At 37.7% G+C, this 24735-nt stretch overlaps 1 protein-coding gene across 3 annotated transcripts in view; it reads right to left on the bottom strand.

Annotated features, from left to right (window-relative positions):
• The window catches only part of TMTC2 (transmembrane O-mannosyltransferase targeting cadherins 2), a 259847-nt gene that overhangs the window by 173736 nt on the left and 61376 nt on the right, over positions 1 to 24735 (bottom strand). The gene's annotated exons all lie outside the window — the stretch shown is intronic.

Raw genomic sequence — 24735 nt, 5'->3', positions numbered from 1 at the left:
TTATAATTAATTAGATCACATATTAAGAAGCTCCTCATATAAAAGTGAGATCCTTATTGTATTGCAACCGGTTTCATAAAACCAGGTGCTTTTAGCTCTTCTGAACAAAGAGCTACCTAGCACCACTTTGGTACTCATTTTATCAGCTGAGGCCTGGGGAAGATTTTTGTTAGTCTTTCTAACAGAGTCTTAATTTTGGAGAACAGCACAAATGCAATGAATCTTTCATGTACCCATCGGGCTGGACTGGGGCAGAACCCAGCCACTGCTTAGTTCCCACCCTCTTCCTTGAACAGTAAAATCCCATCCCTGATCCCAGAACTAGTCCTGAATCACTCAAACCTCATCCATTCCCTTCATCAAACTCATGATTAATTTGGGAGGAGAAGGAAAGACAAGGTGGGAAGGGACCATGAGGTTGTTACCTAGAATTACAATTCAGGGAAGCCAGTTTCTGTCTGCACCTATTTCTCCCATGGAGCCGCTGGAGTCCAGTCCTAGAACACCTGTGTTACGACAGCGTCTCTCTTTAAAAGCAGTCTAACACACCTTTCATTGTTCTTGCCCTTCTGTTAGGATTTCCCACGCTGGAGCCCAATAGGAACAGAAATCAGGTAAAAATGAAGACTGCCTCGAGCAGCCTATGTTCTACAAGCATACAGCTACCCATTGATGACAACTCCCTTCATGTCTCTTTTTCAGGCATGGCCTGTTCTCTGCTACAAAATGGAAGTTCTAATCCACAGTAGTGACTGCAATCATAGCTCCTATTCATAAAACAGAGGCATTCATAATTTGACATAGATATATTCCCTCATCTGTCACAGTTGTTTAATCACGTGTCATTTAACCAGAAATGAAAGTGAGCCTCCTCTTGGAAAAGCAAATGTGAAAATGACTGTTTGGTTCTAGGTTTATAGTCTTCTAATCCAGATCAAATGTGCCCACAAAAAATGTTACCACTCTCCAACTGTTAGCTCCACAAAATCAACCAGGGATCTGCAAATCAAGCTGTTCCCCTCTGAAGCTTTTATTGTGATGACTTAGGAGCAAAAGTTTGGTGGGCTAATTCCAACCGCAGTGACATTTTGTATAATGCAGTGCCAAACATTAAAGATCTCAACAAGACATGCATAGGAGTACATCTACTGTGCCCAAAACAGTAACACTCAAAATTAATGTGCAGGACAACCATCTTGAGCTGAACATAAAAACAAGAGTAAGGCTTTAGAGCAGCAAGCAGATTCATTAGAAATTAAAAGGCAAAGCAGATATTAAATAGCCACATAAACAAGGTGAAACCATGCTATGCTTTTAATTTTCAGGCAGAATTTGGCAGCTGGAACTTCATTAGCAATTCTCTAGGTGATGTATGAACCAGTTCAGCCTCCCGTGACTGTACCTGTTCTGCAGGGCTAGCAGTAGTAAAACTGACATAATAGCTAGAATCATAAAGACAGAGAACACTTTTCAACACCCTCAATAAAGTGACGTGGTTTATTTTTTAAGCAGCCACTTAGCCCTTTTGGAAGCGTGGTTACGGTCAGATGACAGAAATCATCTTTTGAACTTCAATATTCACTGCCAAGGGGATATTATGATGCAAACTCACATCTCCTTGTTTCGCCATGAACACTGTCTAATCTGTCAACTTCTTTCTAAGAGTAAAAGAGATGTTGTCTTACAGAAAAATAACTTAAATGCTTCTGTTGGGGATTTTTTTTTTTAATCCAAACAACTAAAATATTCACCAATATCCCAGTTCTGATTTCTAAGGAAAGGTACAATAACTTAACAGCCACTAGAAACTAGTGTTCAGGAGAAAAAGTCCAACTGATTAGGTTTCTGAGAGATCTTTAGCTCATGGGATAAAGTGGTAAGTATAAATAAAAATTCAGGCATTCCAAGACAAATATTCCTGTAAAGAATTTGTTTTATATGAATGATGCTTTATTGGCTGATTTTATTTTTTTAAGAGTCATCTAGACAAAGATAATCTAAAGGAAGATAATTACAGCAGTGGCAGGAATCTAACATTCGGTAACATTTTTCTATTATAAGTGATGCTTTCATGCACAACAACATTCAATACTATAATGGCACAAACTGGCTTTCAGTACTGTAATTTCAAGAACTACAGTTTCAGAGCCTTGAGTATTTTGCTGCTGTAAGATTTCAGATTTGTTCTGCTCTAAGTAGCCAAACCTTTTAACATTTCTCCAGTTCTATATCAGATGAGAAGACATTTCCCCCTCCTCCAGCTTTTTTTTCCTCTTGGCTTCTGTGTTCTCCCATTTCTATCTAAGAACGTAAGATTACTAAACCAGGGGGTGGGGGGGTGGGGTGGAAATCACACAGTAATTAATACAATTACTTCCCCCTGCTAAAGAAATGACATTTCAATACAAATCCATTAATTTTTACAAATATATGACGGTCCTTGTCAGAAACATCAACTCCATCCAATAAATGTTTTGGATTTTTTTTTTTTTTTTTCAAATTACTTACTTTTAAAAGAAAGTTTCCACCTCCCTTTTTCAGCTTTGATTACCCCACTGAGTGAAATTAGCTGGTCTAAAAGAAAAGCCACACACATGCGTGCAGCCACAGACGCACATATTTCTTTCCCTGAGCACGATTTTCCAATTTAGCCATTCTGCATAAGCCCTTAGGTTCTGATGGCTCTCATGAAGCTAAAGCTTGCTCTTAATACGGGCAAAATTAAGTAAAGTGAGGGAAGATGCCTTTATGCCATTTTCCTCCCTTGCAAAATCATTCAGAAATAACTATGTATAAACTTCCTTTTAGTCAACAAAATGATGCTACACTTCATAACTTTCCTGAGCACCTTTAGAAACAGAGGAGGAAGTGGCTGCGAGAGTCACAGACAAGCTCGGAAGGAAAAGAAATTATGTGTTGGAAAACCTTTCCCTGATAAATTACACAGTGACTTCCTCAGCCCAAGAGGTCAGAAATAAATCTAAACAAAAAATACCAGTACGTAACTGCCTTTGATATTCACTGCTATTATCACCTTGCTCTGCAGAGAGTTACCAGGTATGGTAACTTTTTTTAATATTTATAAGAAAAAGTCTTCATTTTAGAAAGCGTATAGTTTAAGAAGAGTAAGGGCCTGACTAGTTGAAACTAAATGTTGGACAGAGTTTTTCCTTTCCACTACTAAAACAGAGGAATTCTTTTCCCCCATATTTTCCTTAATATACTAAAATGTCTTTGCTTTTTTGCTAACTAAAAGGAATACCAATTTTTTTAATTTTCTTCTTTTTTTTTTTTTTACCCTACTTTGTAGTAATGGTGGGTTTATAGACAACTGAAGGTGGGGTAAGGGTTGGTTGGTTCTTAACAGATGCTATAACCACCTAGAAATTAATCAATTTACAGGAAAACAATGTTTTTTCCTTGTTGATAGTTGAAGTGAGTGATAGAGGTGCTGCCCTCTCTCACCAAGTGTTGATTTATGATGCAGCATTGGCTCTTAGGAACTTAACCACTCTATTAAGCAAGTGATCAAAATTTCAATCAATCTGCCCTTTTGGATGATGTCAGCTTTTAATAGTCTGGCTAAGAATTTCTTCGTGCCAAGTTCTGAAATCTTATTCCTAAATGCAGATGAGAAAACTTTTAAATCTGACTGAGCTGTTGTGACTATGCACCCCTCTATTTTTCTCTGACTACATCAACAGGTCTATCCATCAACTACGTTGTTGTTTTATGGGTTTTTTTAATGCATGTATTAACTTCACGTGTATGAACTTCACGTGTATGTATGACACTTCCAATGCCCCTCTCTAGGCACCACAAACCTATTAAACAGATTTGTGAAGAAAAAAAAAAAACAAAACCAAACCAGTCAGCATAATTTAGGGGGGGAAGCAAAGAAACATGGAATTGTTTCTTTCATACTACTGTCCCATTATGCCCAGGAGGTCCAGGAGCCTTAAGAGCAAGCACAGTCATTTACTGTTCTGCATGAACAAAAGTTAGAGCTAGCGAATTAGGTTAAACTAAATTAAACTGGTTTTTAATTTAGAACATCTTTGTTCAGTCATTTTGTTATACCCTTGTGGCGACATTCTCAGTACTGCTGATGGGTATTTAGCCACCAAGTTTCTCACCTACAGTACTATACAGGGGTGTTTTGAAAATTAATTAATGTTAGTACAGCACTTCAAAAGTGTAAAATACTATGTAAATACTAAAGGCATTCAGTTAATGTGAATAAGAGTAGTTTAGCTAAATCCCCATTCACCATACTGAATGTAAGCATTTTATATTTTTAAAGTTCACAGACTGTCTATAAAAAGCCTGACAAACACTCAATAGGCACTGAATAGCACACTAAAAGCATGGAGAGCCTCAACTTGTTTCTGTAATCGATTTTGAATGAAGTCAACTCAGAGTAATCATCTCACAGGAACAGGAAGCGCACATGAAATCACAGCTCCCAAATGAAAGGGCAAGGAGTCTGAGCGCCTCTTCTGCTGCCGTGACCCAAAAAGCCATAGAGGGCAATGAGATTGCTTTAACTACTGTGAACTTTGAATCATGTTGTAAAGGTCAACAATTATTAGCTGAGTAACAAAAAAAAAAAAAAAGCTAGCATCTTCATTACCCAAAAAATTCACTGCAGTAGAAAAAGCAATTCCTCTAACAGCTCCTCAATATCTTCTCCCTCCTCCCTCCCTCCACTGTCTGTACAAAATGATGATGTTTTGTTTTCATACTGTTCTGTAAAAATTTCTAGGTTCTGAAGTGTGAAAGGCCACCTGGAATAAGCACACATGGTGTTGCACCTACCCTGCTATACACAACCTACATAACCATTACCAATGTGAAAAATAGATTCCTTTATCCAGAATCAAATCAAGAACAGAATTAAGTTTATCAACCTTGCATTAAATGGTACAGTTAGAGAAGAACATCACTTTTGGACAGCACTGCCAATTCTTCAACAGAAGAAATGGTTCTGTATAACACCAACGCTAGGTGTTATACACACTGTCCCATCTTCTTGTCAATGGCCCTCCACCTGGCCATGCTTCCCAACAGAGACAGGTTAAAAACCAAGATTCCACTCTGCACTATTTACACAAGGTTTTTTTTAACCTCTAGCAGGATAGTTTGTTCCATTCCAATATTCAATAGTCTCCATTAAAATTTACATGATCTACTAAAACCAGGTGAACTTACTTAAGAATAGATATCTGAATGTAGCTACTTTGCTGGAGCAGATTCATACTGGGAAGATTCATACAAATACCTGTGTAACCAAAAAGGCCTGAAAATATTTCTTTTGTTCTATATATGTATACAGAAGATAGAGGTATTACTGATCTTTGCCATCGTATTTCCCACAGAAAGATCAGTAAATGTACCGGTAGTCTGCACAAAAACATCCCTAAATTTAAACTTCTCACAGCTGTGTAATAATGAGCTTCATTGAACAAGCTGGTCTGAAGCTACACTAAACAGTTCACATTTTCAAATCAGTTTTAAAGAAAGAAAAATCATCTTTTAAAAAAAGAAATGATCATACATGCATTCATAAGATCAGTGAGAAATCAGCACAATTCTCTTTGCTACCACTTCCAGACTACACAAATATGCCCTTTTACACTCTGCAGAAGTCAATACGTTTCAGAGTTAAAATGTCTGGTACTACTACAGCAATGTCAAAGTTTGATGCAACATGCACGAGAAAAGGGTTCCTGGCATTCGCATTTCACTTAAATCTCTAGTTCCAGATGCTTGGCTTCAACTGTAACATTAAAAGAGTCATGACTTCATTTCAGAACATCATTTCTGTTCTTAAGACTTTAGTAGCAACTTTCACCACTAGTGAGTTTTATATTCATAAGAGGCAACAGCGGTCAGTCAGATGTTGGTTTAGGGGCCCATACCTAAAAAGACATCTGAATACACACTGGAGTCCTGCCATCACTACTCAGACAGGCCATGCACACTGCTACCTGTACCCAACAGCAATGCCATTTATACACCTGATTTCTACAGCCCAAATAAGTCCACTACTTCTGATGGGTCCCATTTTATTGGCATCTCCAAGTCTCCAGGGTCTTCTCACATTTATTTCCAAATCATAGTCTGTCAAAAGGAACACTGTTAATTATAGCCAGGATAGAGGGCCAAAAATGGCAAATCACGGCACTGCATATAGCCAGATTCATTTTCAGAGTAAAATTTCCCTTAAAAAAGGATAAATAAAGTAGATTGCTAATCTAAGCAATTCGAGAATACAGAGTGATTACCATATTCAAATGGCAATTAGACTACTCCTAGAATACTACAGCTAGAATACGCCCCACAATACTACATTGCTCAATTGCTTTACATTTTCATTCCACATGCATACAATTAAAAAAAATGTAAAATACTTGAAAAATTGAAGATATTTGAACCCCAAAAGCTAGCTGTTCACTGATAAGGCTTTTCTTTTATGTTATTAAACTAAAAATAAGTTCACTTCACAATATCATTTAAAAAAATATATTTTAATATTTCTGCGGAGTCCCTGCATTTTAATGCAAATATTTTAAAGTTGATTGAGTAATGCTACTATTCTGACAGTAGCAACAGTTTAGTGCATCTGCCCCAGGCTTTTTGCAAGGCCTGCCCCACAGAGGCAACTCAAAAAGCTTCAGACCCTTTTAGTGAAGCAGTTTATCTATCCTCAGTCAATGCTTGCTTCGCCCTCAGTCTCCTTTTAAAAATATCAACAAGAGCCATGGAATAAAGCAGCAAGCAACCAGAGGGGATAAATAAAACCCCTATGAGTTACAGACAGAAAGAACAATGTGGGCAATATTTTACCACACAATAGTACAGTATTCCTTCCTTCTTCTGTAAGTTTTCAGACTTTCAGGATTCTTGAAAGCAAGAATGAAATCCCAGGACCAAAAATATAATAATTATAACAACAACAACATATGAAAAAAGTTACCATGATTCTTTCAAATATCTAATCACAATGATGTGCCTAAGGGCAGACTTGCTCACTTTGAGTCAGATTTTATTAATTAAGGTTCTGTGATGAACAGTACAACTATTTAATTTGTTGCCGGTTCACTGCTTAAATAATGCGTGCTGTACATTTTGTTAAGAGAGATGGGTAACAAGGTTGTCTCTTAACATCAGCTGATTGCTGCAGCTCTGGGTCACATTGAACCATCAGGAAAAGCAGGAAATTATGCCTCCATGTCCCAAAGACCAACAGAAGCCTCACAGGTTGGAGGAGCTTTTGGAGCTGGCTTTGCCAAACACGTTATCTCTGTGGTCTAATGAAACACAGCTTAGAGGATCGGTACCAGTCAGTACTGTTTACCACGCTCTCCTCAAAGGCGATGCATCTCTAGCCTTGGTGGTGTCACATAACTCAGATTACCAGAATTTTAACACCTACTGAAATCACTGAAATGCACAGAGAAATTCTTTAGGGATCTAACTTTAAAAAACTTCTTGACCCATAATTCCTTGTCTGTAGAAGAGCAATTAAAAAAAAAATTATTTACCTTGCTGTAAGGATGAATATTACAAAGACTGTGAGGAGCTCAAATAAATACTATAATGATGTGGGTACACGTACAATGTTAATGGAGAACTCAGTTTCAAGCACAAGAAGTAAAATAAAGGCAGAACAAGCACTACCTTGCTTGACAAGTAAAAATAATTATAAATAGTCCTACCTCCTCCCTTTTTCCTTTATATATTTTCTTTGGAAGACATTAGTTTGATGGAATGGAGAGGGACTACGTCACTACTGGGAAGTGTACTAGTAATATTGCTAAGTCATTATATGTTTTTCTCCAGTTGAAAAGAAAAATAGCAGCTCAGTGTTTGGGCCTCCACTTGAGCTCTACACTGAAGGCACTCATCACTGTAGAGGATCCCATCTGGGAATTCTTTTTCTTCTGTTGTGAGTGGAGGGGAATAAAATTCTACTTATTACCTAAGCAAACATAATAGTCCTTGAAGAAAAATATTAGGTGTTAATATTTTCATTGAACAACCTTTCAGGGCAGAAAAACTGAAAAGATATGTAAAAGAGCTTTTAAGATTTAAGTGGAAGTGAATATCTGGATCTTGCTTCAGTGATGGAAATGGGATTTTGACAATGAATTAGCTTCAGAAATATCTGGATTTATCTGAATAGCCTAGCAGTATGAAAAATGAAAGATCAGCAATGAATCAGTTAGCTTTGCAAACAATCATGTTTCATGACAAATTCTCCTTTCAAAGACTCCTTGTGTCCTCGTAGGACATGAAGTAGGTTATAGGCTTTAAAAATACCATATATAATGCAAGAGTTGCTGCTCTGTGCTTATGATTATGACCAATACAATAAAAAAATATCAGCCAGTATGTTACCCATTAATTTCTTTAAACTCTGGTTTACTTGATAGAAGTTTGGAAGTGGTTGCTACTGAGCAAATATGTCCAGTGCCTGCCCGTATGTACACAAGACCTGTATGTACAGAAGAATTCTTTATTCAAACATATACACCTTATTTGTAAATATTGGACTGTATATTGCTTAGAATACCAAAATGTCACCTTTATTGTTAGAAAAACAAATCTTGTTTGCCCCTTTCCATGCCAACTATCTGAAACATTCATGTTTCATCGCTTACTTTAAATAACTTGAAGTCTCCAATTATCAAGCCACTACCATTTTTATGGCAGCCCAGGTGAGATGGCACCCAAAAATCTTTTTAAGCTTGAAACAAGACGCCTGCATTTTTCATGTTTAAAGACTGTCTGTAAAAAGCAGCAGGTGGAGGAATGCAAAGGCTTTCTAGTCATCAAAATTAAATGTACTGAAAGCAATACAGAGTGCATGCAGATAATGACCTATCCTAATGATCTGCATTTGTAAGCAGAAGCTATCAGTACTAGCTCCCTTAATTTCTCACAATTTTTTTAGCTAATCAGCTTGAATTATGCCTGTAACTCTTCTAAAAATTCCTTATTTGTTTTCTTAAACTTTCTCTGAAGTTTATTCCCTACCTCTCTATTCAGACTATGAAACAAGTTGCAGCTCAGTACTTTCTGAATAAGCAGCAAAGACATCTCTGTTCAATTCCTTCCTAAATTAGCTCTAAAGGACTTTTACCCAAATGATTTTATACAAAAGCAAATGTCTCCAGTTCTTAGAAGTCTGACATAAGTGTCTAACACATCATTCCATGGAAGCAGCATCCAGGGAAAAAGGCATCTATTCACACGACAAACATGCACTTATGCATGGGTTCACAACACAACCCATGCAGAGAGTTGTGAGGCTGTTCTGCCAAAGGCAAATTAGACCCTATGAAAGGGAATGCCTATTTTATAAAGCTGGTACTGAGAATCTGTTTCTTATAACACATTTTGCAAAGCATAACAGAGCTCCTCTGTCCCTCCCACATTTCTGGACTATACACCAGCAGATCAGTGAAAGGTCACAGATCTGTGAATCAGCTGTGTTTGATACGAGGCGGAAGCAAGGCTGTGTAGCCAGCGTATGAAACATTTGGACCACAGCAGGAGAGCATACAGCGAGGGCCAAAAGAGTAAGCTTATGCTGAGCACATAAGACATAACAGGTCTGTAAAAGTAATGACTTCCAGCCTTCAAGAAATACTCTGTGGCATTCCAGATCAATATAGCAGCAGCTCTTTTCCTGCCCTGACCTATAAGATGTCATCCTCTAATAAATGACCCAGAGGACTATATGCTTTTTTTCATTATGAGAATGCAGAATTACTTTTTGGCTGGAAAGATGGGATGATTTAGGTGTGAATGAGCATATCCTATTGAGAACTTTCAGCAGAAACAAAAGTACGAAGCAGATTTTACAGCGACAGCAAGTGAACAGCAGCAGACAAAGACTTTGCAGAAAGCATGCCTGTCCTGGAAGCTTTTAACAGCTGAACAAATGAAGCGCTGTGCCACCCCCCAAAACACACAGATCACTCCCCAACTCAAGATAAGTCGCCACTTACTTGGAGCCACATGCGCCCAATTATCTTCCTTCAACAAGGACTGCCCAGTCAACTGGAAAGACCTGCATAGGCACCTTTCCTTGCTACTATGAAGCCACAAAAGGTGAGGGAGGGAAAAGAGCAGAAACCATGAACCAAATCTTAAATAAAGGAAGAAAGTGAGAAATCTATTTGTTTGTAATTGTGATAAAGGAAGAACAAGAGCTAAAATCGCTGTCGGGTCTTAAGCAGTGTGAATGTGCCTGTCCAGAAGGACATGGTGACCCAGGCTGATCATTCACGTATTGCAGCTCGGCGTCCGCAGGCCCACAGGGATTCTCAACCCTACTGTTAGGCTCCCACCACAATGGGGAAGAAAACCTCTCACCACCCTCCTCTAGCTTACCTCTTGGGTCTTCTGAAGGAGCATTTGAGAGCATCGATGCTTACACCTAACATTCACATCTTCCATGCACGTGTACCTAACTGAACGACCCCCTCAAGCACCAGCTCTCCTACAAGGTGAGCCCCCTTCCTGACTGCCCTCACAGGATGAAGATAGCAGTCTGTCATCTCCGAATGCTGAGGAACAGCATTACGTTCCAGAAAAAAAGGAAGGAATTTCGTTTGCACTAATCTATCCCTTTGTCTATTTGGATAAATCTCTTCAGCACAAGGTCTTTCTCTCCTGTGTGATCACACTAGATGCTACACAATGAAGCCTGCTCTCAACCGGAACCCCTCGCAACTCCAGAGCAAGTACAAGTGACAGAAGACCCACCACCTCTCTATTTTCTTCTTAATTAGTGAGAAGGTTGGATGTTTTCAGCTGGAACATGGTACCTCACCTGGAAGGAGGCAAGGGAGGGTGACAAGGAACAGCTTCAACCTTTAAGAAACTAGTTCCTGTGTAAAAGAACAGCTACGTATCTCTGCCCATCTCACTGCTCAAGTAGCAGATCAAGATGAAAAACAGCAGCACTCATTATCAATTCAAGCAGTCTGCTATGAATTGCTTATTTTGTTACCTCCAACACTCTAAATAAATGGTATTACCTAAGTATTTCCCAAAGGAACAGTGTCTGTGAAGAATTAAGCAAATGAAGCCAAAAGACAAGGTCTTCAGCTTCCCAGCAGCCTTCTGACATCGAAATTTATTATCAGGTTATTAATAGAACTACACACCCCCCTCTTCAAAGCTATTTTTCCCCCCACACTCTTCAGGGAGGAATCCATCATAATACTTAGTATACAATCATTTTTCTTCTGCTCTTAAAGTAGTTTTCTAAATAAAAGCAAGCTTTGAGTGATCCACACACTTGTATCCCCATACACCCATGTAATTTGTGCAACAAAGCACTTAAATACTGAAACACAAGGATATATTCAAGTATATCAGGACATGATCTTGTTGCAGCTAATCTTCCTTTCATCCACACTTTTTCTTTCTTTGAAAAGTTTATAATCTAAATAACATCAGTTGAGAAAATAAAGTATGTAACACATGCATGATGCTTTAAAATACCCATGGCCTGCCCCAAAATAATCCAGATTTCTAAATATTAAACCAGTAAGGGGTTTGCATGTGGCAACATTTAGTCTATGCATACACACAAATCCTGTGACAGCAGAGCTCTTGCCCATGATCTCTGAAGTACCAACATGGCAGATGTCATTGCAAATTTTTTTTTTTTGAAACAAAGTTTACATTAAATTAGAATAGACTGAAGACAGAATTTTGACGGTTTTGAAGTGACAGTGGCAACACCTTGAAATGTTTTAGACAAAGATAAACCCAGCTTTGCTTTTCTACACACCAGCTACAGAACTTATTACATCTATGCTTGCTGCTAAACAAAAAGCTTTTCTTTTTAAAAATTACAACTCTGCTAAAACAAGGTTTTACCTTGTTACAGCCTACTTAGCTCTCACATTTGAGAGAATCAGGAACAAGTGTGAACTGGGGCAAGGAACACAAAATAAAAAACAGCAACTATGTTAACTGTTGAAAGAGGCGAAAAGTAGAGAAGGTAAATTAGAAGCCAAATGGATGATACAATAGAAGATAAATACTACATAAAAGAAACACTGTAGTAACACCAAATTAAAAAAAAAATTACAGTTTCTAATATGCTGAATTAATTATGGTATATAAGGAGGCGGCTCTTTTGTTCAGTAAGAATAAAATCCTGTAAATTACCTTCCGGGTGCAATTTCAGTCTTATTTCAAGTAACCAAATGTATATGCTTTACAAAAAAGGTAACTGAAAAAAACCCTTAACCTATGTAGATATAATTTCACTTTCTTTGCTAGTAGGCATCAGAATAAATGGACATCAGTGCTACACATTGACTGGAAAACATCTAGCTGCACCACCAACCTGAATTATGATTTTCTGCTTACCCTCTTTTATTGAAGGGTAAGATGAAGCATACTGAAAAGTGAAAAATAACTGGATGTTGAGGACCATGAGGTTGAATCTACATGGAGATATAAAGCATTTTGATGAGCATTACAGGGATGAAAAGAAATACAGCCCTTACAAGTGAAATATTGCCCCTCTCTGCTGTTAGAACTCTTTGGGAGAGTTAAGAAAACAGTGGATAAGGAAGAAGCACTGAATGTAGGTTACAGGTCCTACATCAGAGGCTCCTTTAAAAAAAAAAAAAAAATCAAACACAACCTTGGTAACCGCAAAGTGAGTAGTAAAGTCCTGTCATGGCCTGAAAGCTGGCCAACAGGTAGGAAGCAAAGGAGTATTAATAAATGGCCAACTCTCAGCATAGAAAGAAGTTAACAGCGGTGTGCCCAGGGGAGCTGTGCTGAGACTTACACTGTTCCATGTATTTATTAATGACCTAGAGGAGATGGAAAAAATGCTGATGGCAGGAAATTATGTAGGTTAGCCAAGATGAAACGGCACTGTGAGAAGCTCCCAAGCAGCCTAGCAAAACTAAGTTGGAGGTAAATCTTCCTGCATATTTAAATAAAGCACATGTACCTTCATGAAGGACAAACTGCCTGTACATTCCTAGGCTTACAGTTTATCTCAAAAATCTGTTCACTACCATGTCTGGTGCAAGTAAGATGGTGAGTCTTCTCATTTGAATTTGTACAAAGTGGGAGTAACCATTTATGTTGGTGAAAATTCTGATATAAAAATTCAACAAAAGGAGAATTAGATCTTCTAATACTTTCAAATGGAGCTAAATGCACTAGAATAAAGATTAAAATAGAAAAATACATGTATAATAGCGCTACTAAGCAAATCAAAGGTTTGCTTTCATCCTAACAGATTCAATTTTGGTGATTTCTTCTAAAAAGACAGTGAATTTCTACTATCTTTGGTTTTGACAAAAAGCTCAAGAGCTCAATGCTGACCTGTAAGGATGGAATTGAAAAAAAAAATGGTATTTTCATTTAAAACATGGCAGCTAGAACGCATAAACCTTACAAAAGGCTCAGAATACATTCTTGACACCCATCGCAAGGTCTTTAGAAAGATCCAGAAACCACCAGAAAACATGCTGTTCCTCATATTAATAAATTATTGAAGAACGGGAGTAACAGTGAAAATGAAATGACAAAGTTTGCTGGTTTTAATCCAACAGTAAAAATGAATGCCAACTTTGAAGAGTTGCAGAAAATCCCCATAATATTTGGCAATCAGGCAATGAATTACATGACAAAATCCAATATTAGTAAATCCTAATATACTCTATAGATGTATATATAGTCATGCAGAACATAACCCAACTATACCTACATAGAAAGTAATGGACTTTGACCAAGCTATTGCCCATGAAGAAAAAAATCTCAGGAGTTATAAAATATTCTTAAACCTGAGTTTTAATGTTCATGTATTTTAATGTTCAAGTAGACTATAAGGACATTTAAAAAAAAAAATCATTATCTCATGCGAAATACTTATGGGTGCACCCACTTATTTATTTTGAGGCCCCATGCTCAGTTTTGTTTTCTTAAAAAGGGAACTAGAAATCATACAGATAGGAACACGATGAGCATATCCCATACAAGGAGCAGCTAAGCAGACGGAGATCCTTCAAACTGGAAGAAAAGACCACAAAAAAGCCACAGGACAGAGATGTATAAACATTTGATGGTATGTAGGAAGTGAAATACAAAGCGAGTTTTTTGCTTTACTGTTTCTAACACATGATCTAATGTATTCCGTGCAGATCCAAAATGCAGATTTTTTTATATTAAGGTTCTAGGGAAGTATCACTGTGTTTTCCTCTGCTCTTGTACACACCTCTAATCACCCGCTATTCACTCCTCTGAATAAAATAGTAAGCTAGATGGATAAGCAATGTGATCTAGTATGACCATTTGTACATTCTTATTAGGGAGAAAAAAGGTTATGATCAAAGAACGCTGGGAAAATTATTAAAGAAATGACAGCTTGGGGGTTACAATTTGTATGAGCTAGCATTAAAAAACGATAAACTGCCACGTACAATAGCCTTTCTGTTTTGTAAGTGCTATAATATGAAAATCAGTGTCAACGTGGGAAATGTTTAAAAGTCAAATGTTGCTGATAATTATCATCACAGAACTTACTCTCCTTAACTTAAAAGGCATATTCATAATTTTAAACACAGGCATACAAAAGGCATTTGCAAACGACAACTTGAAAACATAGGCACTATAGCAAAAGATGCACTTCTAGAAATTTAGTATTTAAAAAGGTTCTGTTACACCTCGAGTTTGACTCTTCTTTGCCTTGCATCATGCATTTATACCAATAGCAGAAGTGTCCGTAGAAAAGCCAACAGAGAAATTCTAAAATACTGCCAAATTAGAATGTAGTGGTTTATACCTACTCTGCAATAGACTGAATAGCTGCAGAGTAATTGAGCATTAAGACCTGATTTACTGTGAGAAAAAGGGGATGGAAAATGCCCAATTATTTAATGACCTTTTCCAACCCCACTCCACTGGAGAAATACATAAATAAATAAAACATTCAGAATGCAGCAGGAATAATGAAACAATGCTCGTACAGAAAACCAGCAGGGGAAGAGAGCTCTCTAATTTAGAAAAAAAAACACAAGATTTTTCATAGTAGAAGCAAGAAAGTGGAGTAGGTGGAATTAACTCTTGGAGGATATTGACTCAAACAGTTTAGTGAGACTATAAAACATTAGCAACATAGATAAGAACAACATCCACAGTTGCAGTAACAAAAATTACAAAGGCTATCAGTACTCAAGTCCCAGGGTTTTTTTAAACAACTTCTAGGTAATCTAACTTTATATTTAGCTCATAAAACCAGAGATCTTCACACCAGTCTTTACATAGATTTGCTCACTTTTAGAGGAAAAATATTTGAGTACATTTCCCACAAAAGTAGAACATAAAATTTTTAAACAAACTATTAAGCTAGCCCTTACATCAAATGGCATCAGCACACTAGTTTTGAAATCAACATTAAAAGGCATTTTATGTTTTATAAAAATGTTCAGGTAATAGAAAACAAAAGCAAGTTCAGAGAGTCACAGGTTCTAAGCAGAGAGAAGTCTAGCTCTGCTTTTTTCTTTAATATAGTAAAAATGAAGCTGTTTGGAAGCAAAGTAACATTCAGGAAGATATCTGTAAACCAGAGAGTGATGAAGAGTTGAAAAGCTCCATGCTGCTTTAGGAAGAGGAAAGCAGCGCTGTGATTAAAAACACCTGAAGAGACCTTATGTGTCATGACATTTTTCTATATTACAGTTTTTCCTCTTGTTCACTTAATAATAAGATATCTTATAACTATAGTCACAGACAAGGTACATGCCAAATACATCAGCCAAAGCACTCTTTTTTAAAAACAATCGGACAAAGTTTCCTGTTTAAGAGCAATTTGGGGCTGTGATAGGATCACAGAAAGCTCAGCAGTAATCACTCACAGCAAAGATACTGGAAACAAAATGCACACACACGAAATCCACGTTCCTACATTACAAACCACAGATACACGCGCTAAAAAGCTTCTACTCCTATAATTTTTCTTCTATGTAGTAATTTTTCAATCTGATGAACAAACAAGATGACTCAAGACCAGGAGATTTTTTTTTTCCATCCCGTTGGCAATCTACTCATTACAGTACTTCTCTAAATATTCAAACATACCAAGAAACTTTTAACACAATAATAATCACCCTTAGCCTGCTGCATTCTACGTTGCTATTTGCAATTTCTAAAAATATTCAGCAAGAAAGTAAGTTTTCCATCTTAGCTGGCTGGATCTTCTAGCATTGCGTAATCAGTTCCAAATAACAAGGCCCACAGCTCCCAGTTCAAAAAGGACTGTGCACAGTCCTCTTTGCTCACAAACTTCACTCAAAAAAGCTCTGAGGTCACACTCACAAAGATTTCTGGAAGTAAAACTTGTAACATTTTTCAAGTTTTTGCAGACCATATTTCCTTGACCGAGTAAACTTTACACACCCGTAAATATGCATATAAAACTCAGTTTCAGCTGGTTTTGAGTATTAATATTCTGGAATTATTAATTTTATGAATACATAATGCAGTCTTCAAGATAATGGAAACTAATTTTTGTGCCTTTCCTAACTGAAAAGTAGCTTGGATTTTAAAAATGGTTCACAATTTATAATGGACTAATAAGAAAACTTTATCACATCATTCCTAATACTGACCATGAACAACAAAACAAAACAACCATCAAAAAAAAAACCCACCACAAAACAAGCACAGAAAAAAAACAAAGCATCTGCAGTTTCTGAACAACACCATAATCGACCTTCCTCAAATTATTATGAAATCGTGACACAATGAAAAAGCCAGAAAACTATAAACAGAAGTTTTAGTTCATACGCTTTCCAAGCCATCCTCACTATCTCAGGATGCATGTGTAAAGACTATACTAAGCTTAGTCTTTTTACTGAGATAGAAAATGGACTTGCCCAAGTCTATCAACGTATCTGACAATATATTTACGGGATAGTCTAGTGGATTGGTGCAACATAACATTATAGTAATTATTCAGAAACCAAAAATTCTATTGGCAAGATTCATAGTTTTAACCAAGTCCTCGACGACAAAGAAAGAATAGAAACAGATCATTTGAGGGTAATTTATACATTGGTTTTGGCTCTATTCATCCAGCTGCTGCAAAATGTTCAAGTTATTCTGTTGAAGCCCTGACACCAAATGCCTAATAGCTCCTTCTCTACTAGTTTTAGGAGGAATGCAAAGGCAGCCCAGCACACAAAAAGTCTTGCACTATTTTAATCTCGAATATAATGGTCTTTTATCTAGCGCGCTCAGTGTTTCGAATCAACAGCTACATTTAAAAAGAATTAAAACAGAATTTGACCGCAGACAGGCAGGACACCAGCATACTCCTTTATGAACGTGTTATCTAGCTAGTCGGAGAGCACGCCAACGCTACAGTGTTCGAGCACTTGGTATCTTAACCTCATCGCTTAATAACTACATAATGCGTCTCGTATGGTAAATGCTGAGTGCAAGCAGTTAGGGCAACTGGGAAAATGTGTTGCATCACTCTGTTTGGGACCACCAATGTGGTCTTTGGACAAGATCCTGCTTTCAGGAGGACACGGCTGAAAACAGCTCTCTAATTAGCATCAGACAGGCACAAGCTTGAGCAGAAAGACAAGGGCTAACAGACTGAAGAGCGGGTCAAGCTACCAAAACTCTGTGGGACAATACACAAGCTACAGGGCAGCAAAGCTCCTCATCTGTGTAGACAATAACCTATGCTAAAATCTCTAAACCCTCCTCCTCCCCTCTCACTCTCTCCCCTTTCCAAAGGGGGAGAACAAAATTAAATGGCGCTGTTGTCAGTGTGACATGATCACTAATTAGCAGTTACAATTTTCTGAATACACACAAATAAACAGAGGCCAAGTCCACATCACTTGCAGCCAAAAATGTTTATGTTGTATATAAGGGCCCAATTAGCCAAGCATTAAGAAAGGACAAACATTCCCTCACAAAATTTCACACTTTCCATCATACAGAGGATAGAAAAAAAATACAGAAACATTTCCACAAGAGAATCAATTGTACCTATTCAACCACTCTGATTTATTTTATTACAAGGATTGATGTTTTTTTTTTTTAAAAAAAAGCCAGTAATTAAAGATCAGAAGGTTTGTTTCTCAAAAACAAAATTACTATTGATTGCTGCTCCAGAGTAAATGCTCCACATCCCTGAAGGGATTCTCCAGTGAGATAACACACTCCAAACTTTAGATGTCTTTGAGAAATAAGCACTCATCTGATCATTTTCGACATTGGCTTTAAGTGAGTAATGCCCAGAGTGCCTATTTTCCTCCACTGGCTTTGAAGGGAGCCCAGAACACTAGCTTAGATGTTAACATATATATTGGACCTCTGTTGTTGGTGGATTTCTTTTTCCTTTTCAAATTTCATCTAAGAGTGGGTAAACACACCACTGTCTGTTTTTGCTAAGCTGTTACAATCAGGACATTGTATAAACTTCACATCTTCCTTAAACTTTGATGAGATGTTTGTCCTTTTTCAAAAGGGTCAAATTTCCCAATGGAAAAGAGGGGGGGGGGGGGGGGGGAAAGGGTTGCTCCTCAGAGAACCAAATTTACCTGCAGCTGCTTTGCTCAGGAATGAGCTGTCAGCAGCCAGCGAGACCATCGCTTCTCATGGCTTCCCTGGCATCAAGTCAAACTACCCTAAGCCCAACAGGCCAAACCTCAATATAATGCATAGCACAGGCAGGAAATGGCAATGGGAAATTAATGTATGCTGGGGAGATTTGGAGGGCAAAAACCAGGTTTACACAGGGGGAAGGAGAAGGGAGCTGAGGCAGTAGGAGACCAAGGGCAGAGCTGGACCAGTGAAGGGCAGAGGAATGCAGGGCAGAAAAAAAAAACCCAAACAAAAAAAAGTGGATGGGAAACCAAATGACATCCAAAAAGAATTGAGTCCTGTCATGTTTTCTGTTTTATATTGATTATTATAAAACATATCAGAATAAAAGATATCAACCATGTGTTAACTGGAGAAAGAAAACACTTCCCAGGATTCAAATCTTCCTAATCGGTTAAGGAACTTTGCTGAAATGCAATGACTAAATAGCAAGCCATCACGTAATTATTTTTTTAAGGAGGTATACATTGCATTACTAATCCTGTAAGCCACATATTTATAAACAAATGGGAAAACATTATTTTAGATTAAAAGGAACTAAAAGGATGCTTTTTAAAAATATTTTCACATTTTTGGAGGCTTCAGGAATTATCTCTCAGTAAGTTTTTCAAAATATCCAAGTGACTAAATGAGGAGACTCCTGAAAATATGAGAGCACTAGTAAGAGTAAACAGGTGCCACTGTTCCAAAGACAGTAGAAGGATACACACGAACACAGCCAGAGCTGAGTGACCAAGAGGAACGGGCCAAAACGCTGAGATAATTCTAAAACTCTGAATTCACAAGGGGAGGTGGGAAATGGACTGAAACCTTGGGACAATGAAAGAAAGACTTGTTTTTAAGAGTCAAATCTGAAGTCATCATTCAAGCAAAATGAACATCAAGGAGGAATTTCAGACAAAGTCAATACAAGACCTGACTAAATATTGTAGGCTTTAGACTACTTCAAAACCTAAAAATTTAGGGCAACAGATGTTCCAGAATAATATAGGTCAGGAACAGCAGTTCAGCATGTTAAAATAAATCAGTGCTTTCATATTTGAGTGTTGTTTACAGATAGATGAATTGGAAAGGGAATAACCTTGCCAAACAGAACAATGCAATGGGGCCTTTTCTAAAATAACACCTGTATATTAACTGTTTATTAACTGGCATATTTCATATATTACTTATTTTAACTTAACTACAATGAATGCTCTAGAGGTTGTAACATTTAAATGCAGATCTATATTCCTATTGGTCCGAGTTAAGAATCTAAGAAATACCTCATACCATGTCTAAGAATGATTACCAATATAGTGCATTGAATCTTTCAGGAAATTTTCTCCCAAGGAGAAAAAACCCAACTTACTCTCACAGTACTATATATGCCTAATACATGCCATATGTATAATATGTTAAACACGCATTCAGTCCTCATTTCAGTAATAGATAAGAATTAAGAACAAAATATAAATGTCACTAACAGTTCAGATTTTGGAGCACATTCTTTTGTCTTGAAAAACAAAGCTGTTTTTTTAAATGCGATTTGTTTTTAATAGCTTCTCCTTAAGGAGCAGTTTTGAATGTAATGGGGCAAAGAGATGTGTTTTTCTGGCTGCTTATGTGCAAAACCATACTACTGTGCTGTAAAGGATGGAGGAGAATTTAAACTTCAGGGAAAGCCCATCTAAGTCCCTATCTCAAGGTCTACCATTGAAGTCAAAAGACTAATTATTTTGAAGCTTCAGGAGAGATTTATTTTCATTAATCTTTAGACCAGAAAGTTAAGCAAAGTTGAGGTGGGAGAAAAGACAGAGAACAGAGGTGGCAATTAATTATAACATCATCTATGGTAAGCAAGTAGCAAGTTGTGTTAAATATTCCAATCAAAGAAATTAAGGAACAAACGTTCTAACAGCAGAATATCCACTCTGTGGTTTTAGCTATTCATTAGCACCTTTCAAAACAGCAGTTTGGGATATGATTGAAAAGGAAGACCACAGATTTTTAAATTAACTTCAGAAATACGCCTATCAATACAAAGCAAAACAATTTTTTTTTCATTTTATTTATAATAGCTTTTCCTATTTTCTCTTACTTGACACAAGAAGTGATCGTCTTTATAATTAAGTGTAATTTAGAAACCTACAAACTTGCTCTATTTTTGTTGGCGAATTCAGTCACTTATACCACACCTCCATACCAAAACATTACAGTACATTCAAATTCTGATCTGTGATTCCATCTTTAGAAGTTTTATACGTTTGGAGAAATTCAAACAAATGCATTATTTTATGCCGAGCTAAAGTTTCACGACACAGCACCTGCATTTAACATATCTAATAACTCCAAGCTTCAGTATTTTTAGAAAAAAAGCATTTGTTGAAAAAACATTTTTGAGACATCATACTCAAGACCTTAATGCAATTAATTTGAGAGGGATCCATTTAGGACAGGCCTTTTTTCTAACTAAGGGATTCCTCATCTAATCACACACAGCAACATGCAATCTTTCTGCTTTCCAAGTTACATACAAAAACTTATTTGCAATTTTGCAAACAAGTTTGCAAGGGCACAGCTTGGACAAGCATTCAGAATTTTGCTAAACCGGCTTTGAATACTTTCATTTTCATACACAAAAATCATAGGTGGTGCCATACCCCCACTTCTCTAGCAACAGCTTGATCCGATAAGGCCATTCCTCGCTGACTACAGTGTAGAAGAGCACTGAGGCACTAAGGAATAAGTGGCCAAAATTATTCCACACCTGTAGAGCTATGGGATTCCTGCCTTTTTAAGGAATTGCAAAATATGGATTTATTCATCTCCTTTTCCTTCCCCCCTCCCAAACGAGACAGTTTAATCGTGACCTGGCACATCACAACCAGCTGGAATTTGATGCTATTCCCAGCACTGATCAATCAGGACCTCGAAGTTAGATGGATGCATTAAGGCCCAGAAGATTTTAAAGTACAGGCTTCAGTTCGTACGGAGCTGGCAATGGTTTCATTCCCCCCTATTGTTCTGCAATCCACAGAGAGTTCTTACAGATGCTGAAAGTTATACTGCAGTGAAACCAAACCTTTAAAAGAGCAAAAACAGAATGTGATTGAATGAAGCTGCAAACCAGAGTGAAGACAGCCTTTAGCAAGATTCTCTAAAAAGGAAAAACAGGCTTAGTATTTTGCAGTGACATAAAAAACCCTCCACAAGTTTGAGACGTTTCTTCCAAAAGACTCCATGAATCTGGATAGAAGCCTGCTTTGCACAAGCAAGCTGAATATCAGAATACTGATTGTAGCACTTCTTCACCCCTCACCTGCCAGTTTACTGGCTGCCAATATCATAAGTTCTGAAACATAGCTTTGGTTGCAAAATACAACCATTCAAATGACCATTTACTGCAAGGGTAGCCTGTCTTTCAGAGAAGTCACATACTGCAATAGGTGTCTACACTGTCCTCTACAACACTATTCCATTAGCATGTTGACTTATTATGGTAAGGGGGAAATGGATTCCTAGGTGCCATTTAGAAACTTAATCAGAACATTTGCTTGACTGTGCTTTTTAAGCTATCCTTACAGTGTCTTCATCAGGGCACTCGCATTGCCTGTTAGGTGCTTACAGATTTAACTCTGGAAGTCACCAGTGGAGTTTTGTAGCTGAATTTACAAGCACTATGCAATAATTACTCAATTCTTTTCTCCCTCATGCCAAGCAGAGTGTGAATTTGGTTCCTATACTGCTATTGTGACTAAGGGCCTGGGACAGATCAAGGCACAGTAAAGGCAGGTGCTGCATAAGCATGAGAAAGCTTTGCCAATATGCCTCACTCCTGATCTACGATTACCTATTGGTTCCAGCACTGAGCCTCTGTGGGAAGACAGGTTGCCAATGCTGTCACAATGTGTGATGTTTCTCTGATGCAGACAAATGTCCCTGAGGGAACAGGATGAATCCCATGAGCTCGTGACACTTGTGAGTCACGCCAGAATGCACATGTAAGAATAAATAAATAATAATAACAATTTAAAAGGCAGCTGTTCAATGTTAAAAACTATAATAACAAGAATATTTCTTTTCCTTCTCATCTGCACCACTCCAGAAACCAGAGAGAAGCCAAACTGGAGGGAGCAGAAAGGACTTCCCTCAGATTTTTTTATTTTTTTTTTCCAAACTACCCAAACAGCTTCTAGCCAGTGAGTGTACAAGAACCTAAACCACACATCATCAAAAGTCAAAAAAATCTACACTTCAAAGAGAACACAAGCTATTAATATAAAACAATAATAATAAAGCCCCTATACTTCAGGGTAAAGATTACAGTCCAGTCCCAGAGCCACATATGGTTATGGATATTAAAAATTTGTTTCTCAGATAATCACTAGGGGAACAAGCAGGCACTCCAACAGCTGTCAGTATTTCATATCTGTCCCCTCAAGAAGAGACTGGTGTTCCACAGAAAATGTTGCATCCCACTATTTTTGCTCACACCTGGCGGAAATACACATCACCCCCCTCCTTTTCAATCCTGATCCCACAAGGCTTTCTACTTTAAGCTACTGAGCAGTTCCAACATAAGCACTGTCTTAAGTGCTTCAGCTGCTCAACAACTTCAGTTGGGTTTAAAGAGAAAATAAAGACATGAGGCAAAACTCTTGTTGAGGCTCTTAAGAAAAAGAAATTTTGTTTCACTTCAAGGAGGAATCATCAAAATACAAAATTTTTACTTTGAGTCTCAGATGCCAAGGTATACCAGGCAGACCATTGCTCAGCATCCTCATGACAAGATAAAAGATTTCTCTTTCTTCCTGCTCTACTTCTTGGGTCTCCCCAAGTACCTCAGTTTGAGCTCTCAGTTTAACACAATAAAGAACAGAAACCACGACGTCCTTCTTCAGCACCATGAATCTTCAAGGTGGTTATCGTAACGCCATCTGCTCTGGCCTGGATGAGAACAGCTTCCAAAAGCAAGAGACTTTGGGAAGGACACTCATTCTTGCTCAAACTCCAGCCTTTCCTCAAATGGGCAGGACAGGGCTGGTGTTGGCTATTGCAATAGCTATTGCGAAATGTTGACACTACCAGTGTACATTTTAATGGGTATATTACAAAGAGAAAAAGAGAATAAAGTTTTTTAGCTTTCTGGGAGATCCATGCCTCAAAACTGGAAATAGGCATCCAGAGCTGAAATACTGAAGACCTGTAGGGCCATTCTGGCAGGCTCTTCTCCTACATCTGACACACTCTTTCCCTTCCAGCCTCTCTTAGGAAGCTCACTTGCACCACCAGCATCTTAAGTTCACTTACACGGGCAGTTCCAGGAGGAACTCCCTCCCATTTTACTCAAACTGTCATCTTAGTGCAGTGAGAGAACTGATAATTTTCAAGTTTCCCTTCTCTAAGTGAAGGCATAGCTTCAGTAAACTTGGGCAAACATTACTCTCTCCTTGCTCTCATAATCAAGTGGCACGCGATACCAATGGCATTGCTATATATAGCTTCAGTTATATGTTGCTTTTTATCCTTAGAATCATAAGTTCTATGGATCAATCCAACAGAGCAGAAAAATCAGTAAGCATTCGGACATTAGAAAAAGGCCCTACCAAGTTTTTTAGTATGTTAGTATCAATTTTCCTTAGCTCACGTTCCCCAGAATGCCACTTCTGACAGAAAAAAAATGAGAACATTAGTTGCTCATGACATCACTGAGCAACTAAGATGTAGTAACTATCAAAACGGAATGATAAATGTCTTCAGTAGTACATCATGAGACAGACACGTAATAAGACTACAGATGTTTTATTTCTGGAATATGGATTTCTTGATAAACTTTGGAGTTTGGTTCATATTTTCCAAGCAAATTCTTACATTGTACGTCACCTGAGCTAGGGACAGCGAGCAAACAAAAGACAGCAAGGAGCAGGTCCAGTGATACTGTGAAAGCTGGCAATATTTATTGTAGGTAACTTAACACAGCTAAGAGATTATTGACTGCACAGAACTAATATGCATGTGATGTCTCACCAAAACACTGACAAACTTGCAAGTGCTGAAGTGCCAGAGGTGGAGCAA

Source organism: Ciconia boyciana, chromosome 1 (assembly GCF_034638445.1).
Source record: "Ciconia boyciana chromosome 1, ASM3463844v1, whole genome shotgun sequence".
Lineage (NCBI taxonomy): Eukaryota > Metazoa > Chordata > Aves > Ciconiiformes > Ciconiidae > Ciconia > Ciconia boyciana.
The sequence above is the reverse complement of the archived record's forward strand: the minus strand, read 5'-3'. Positions and strand labels throughout refer to the sequence as shown.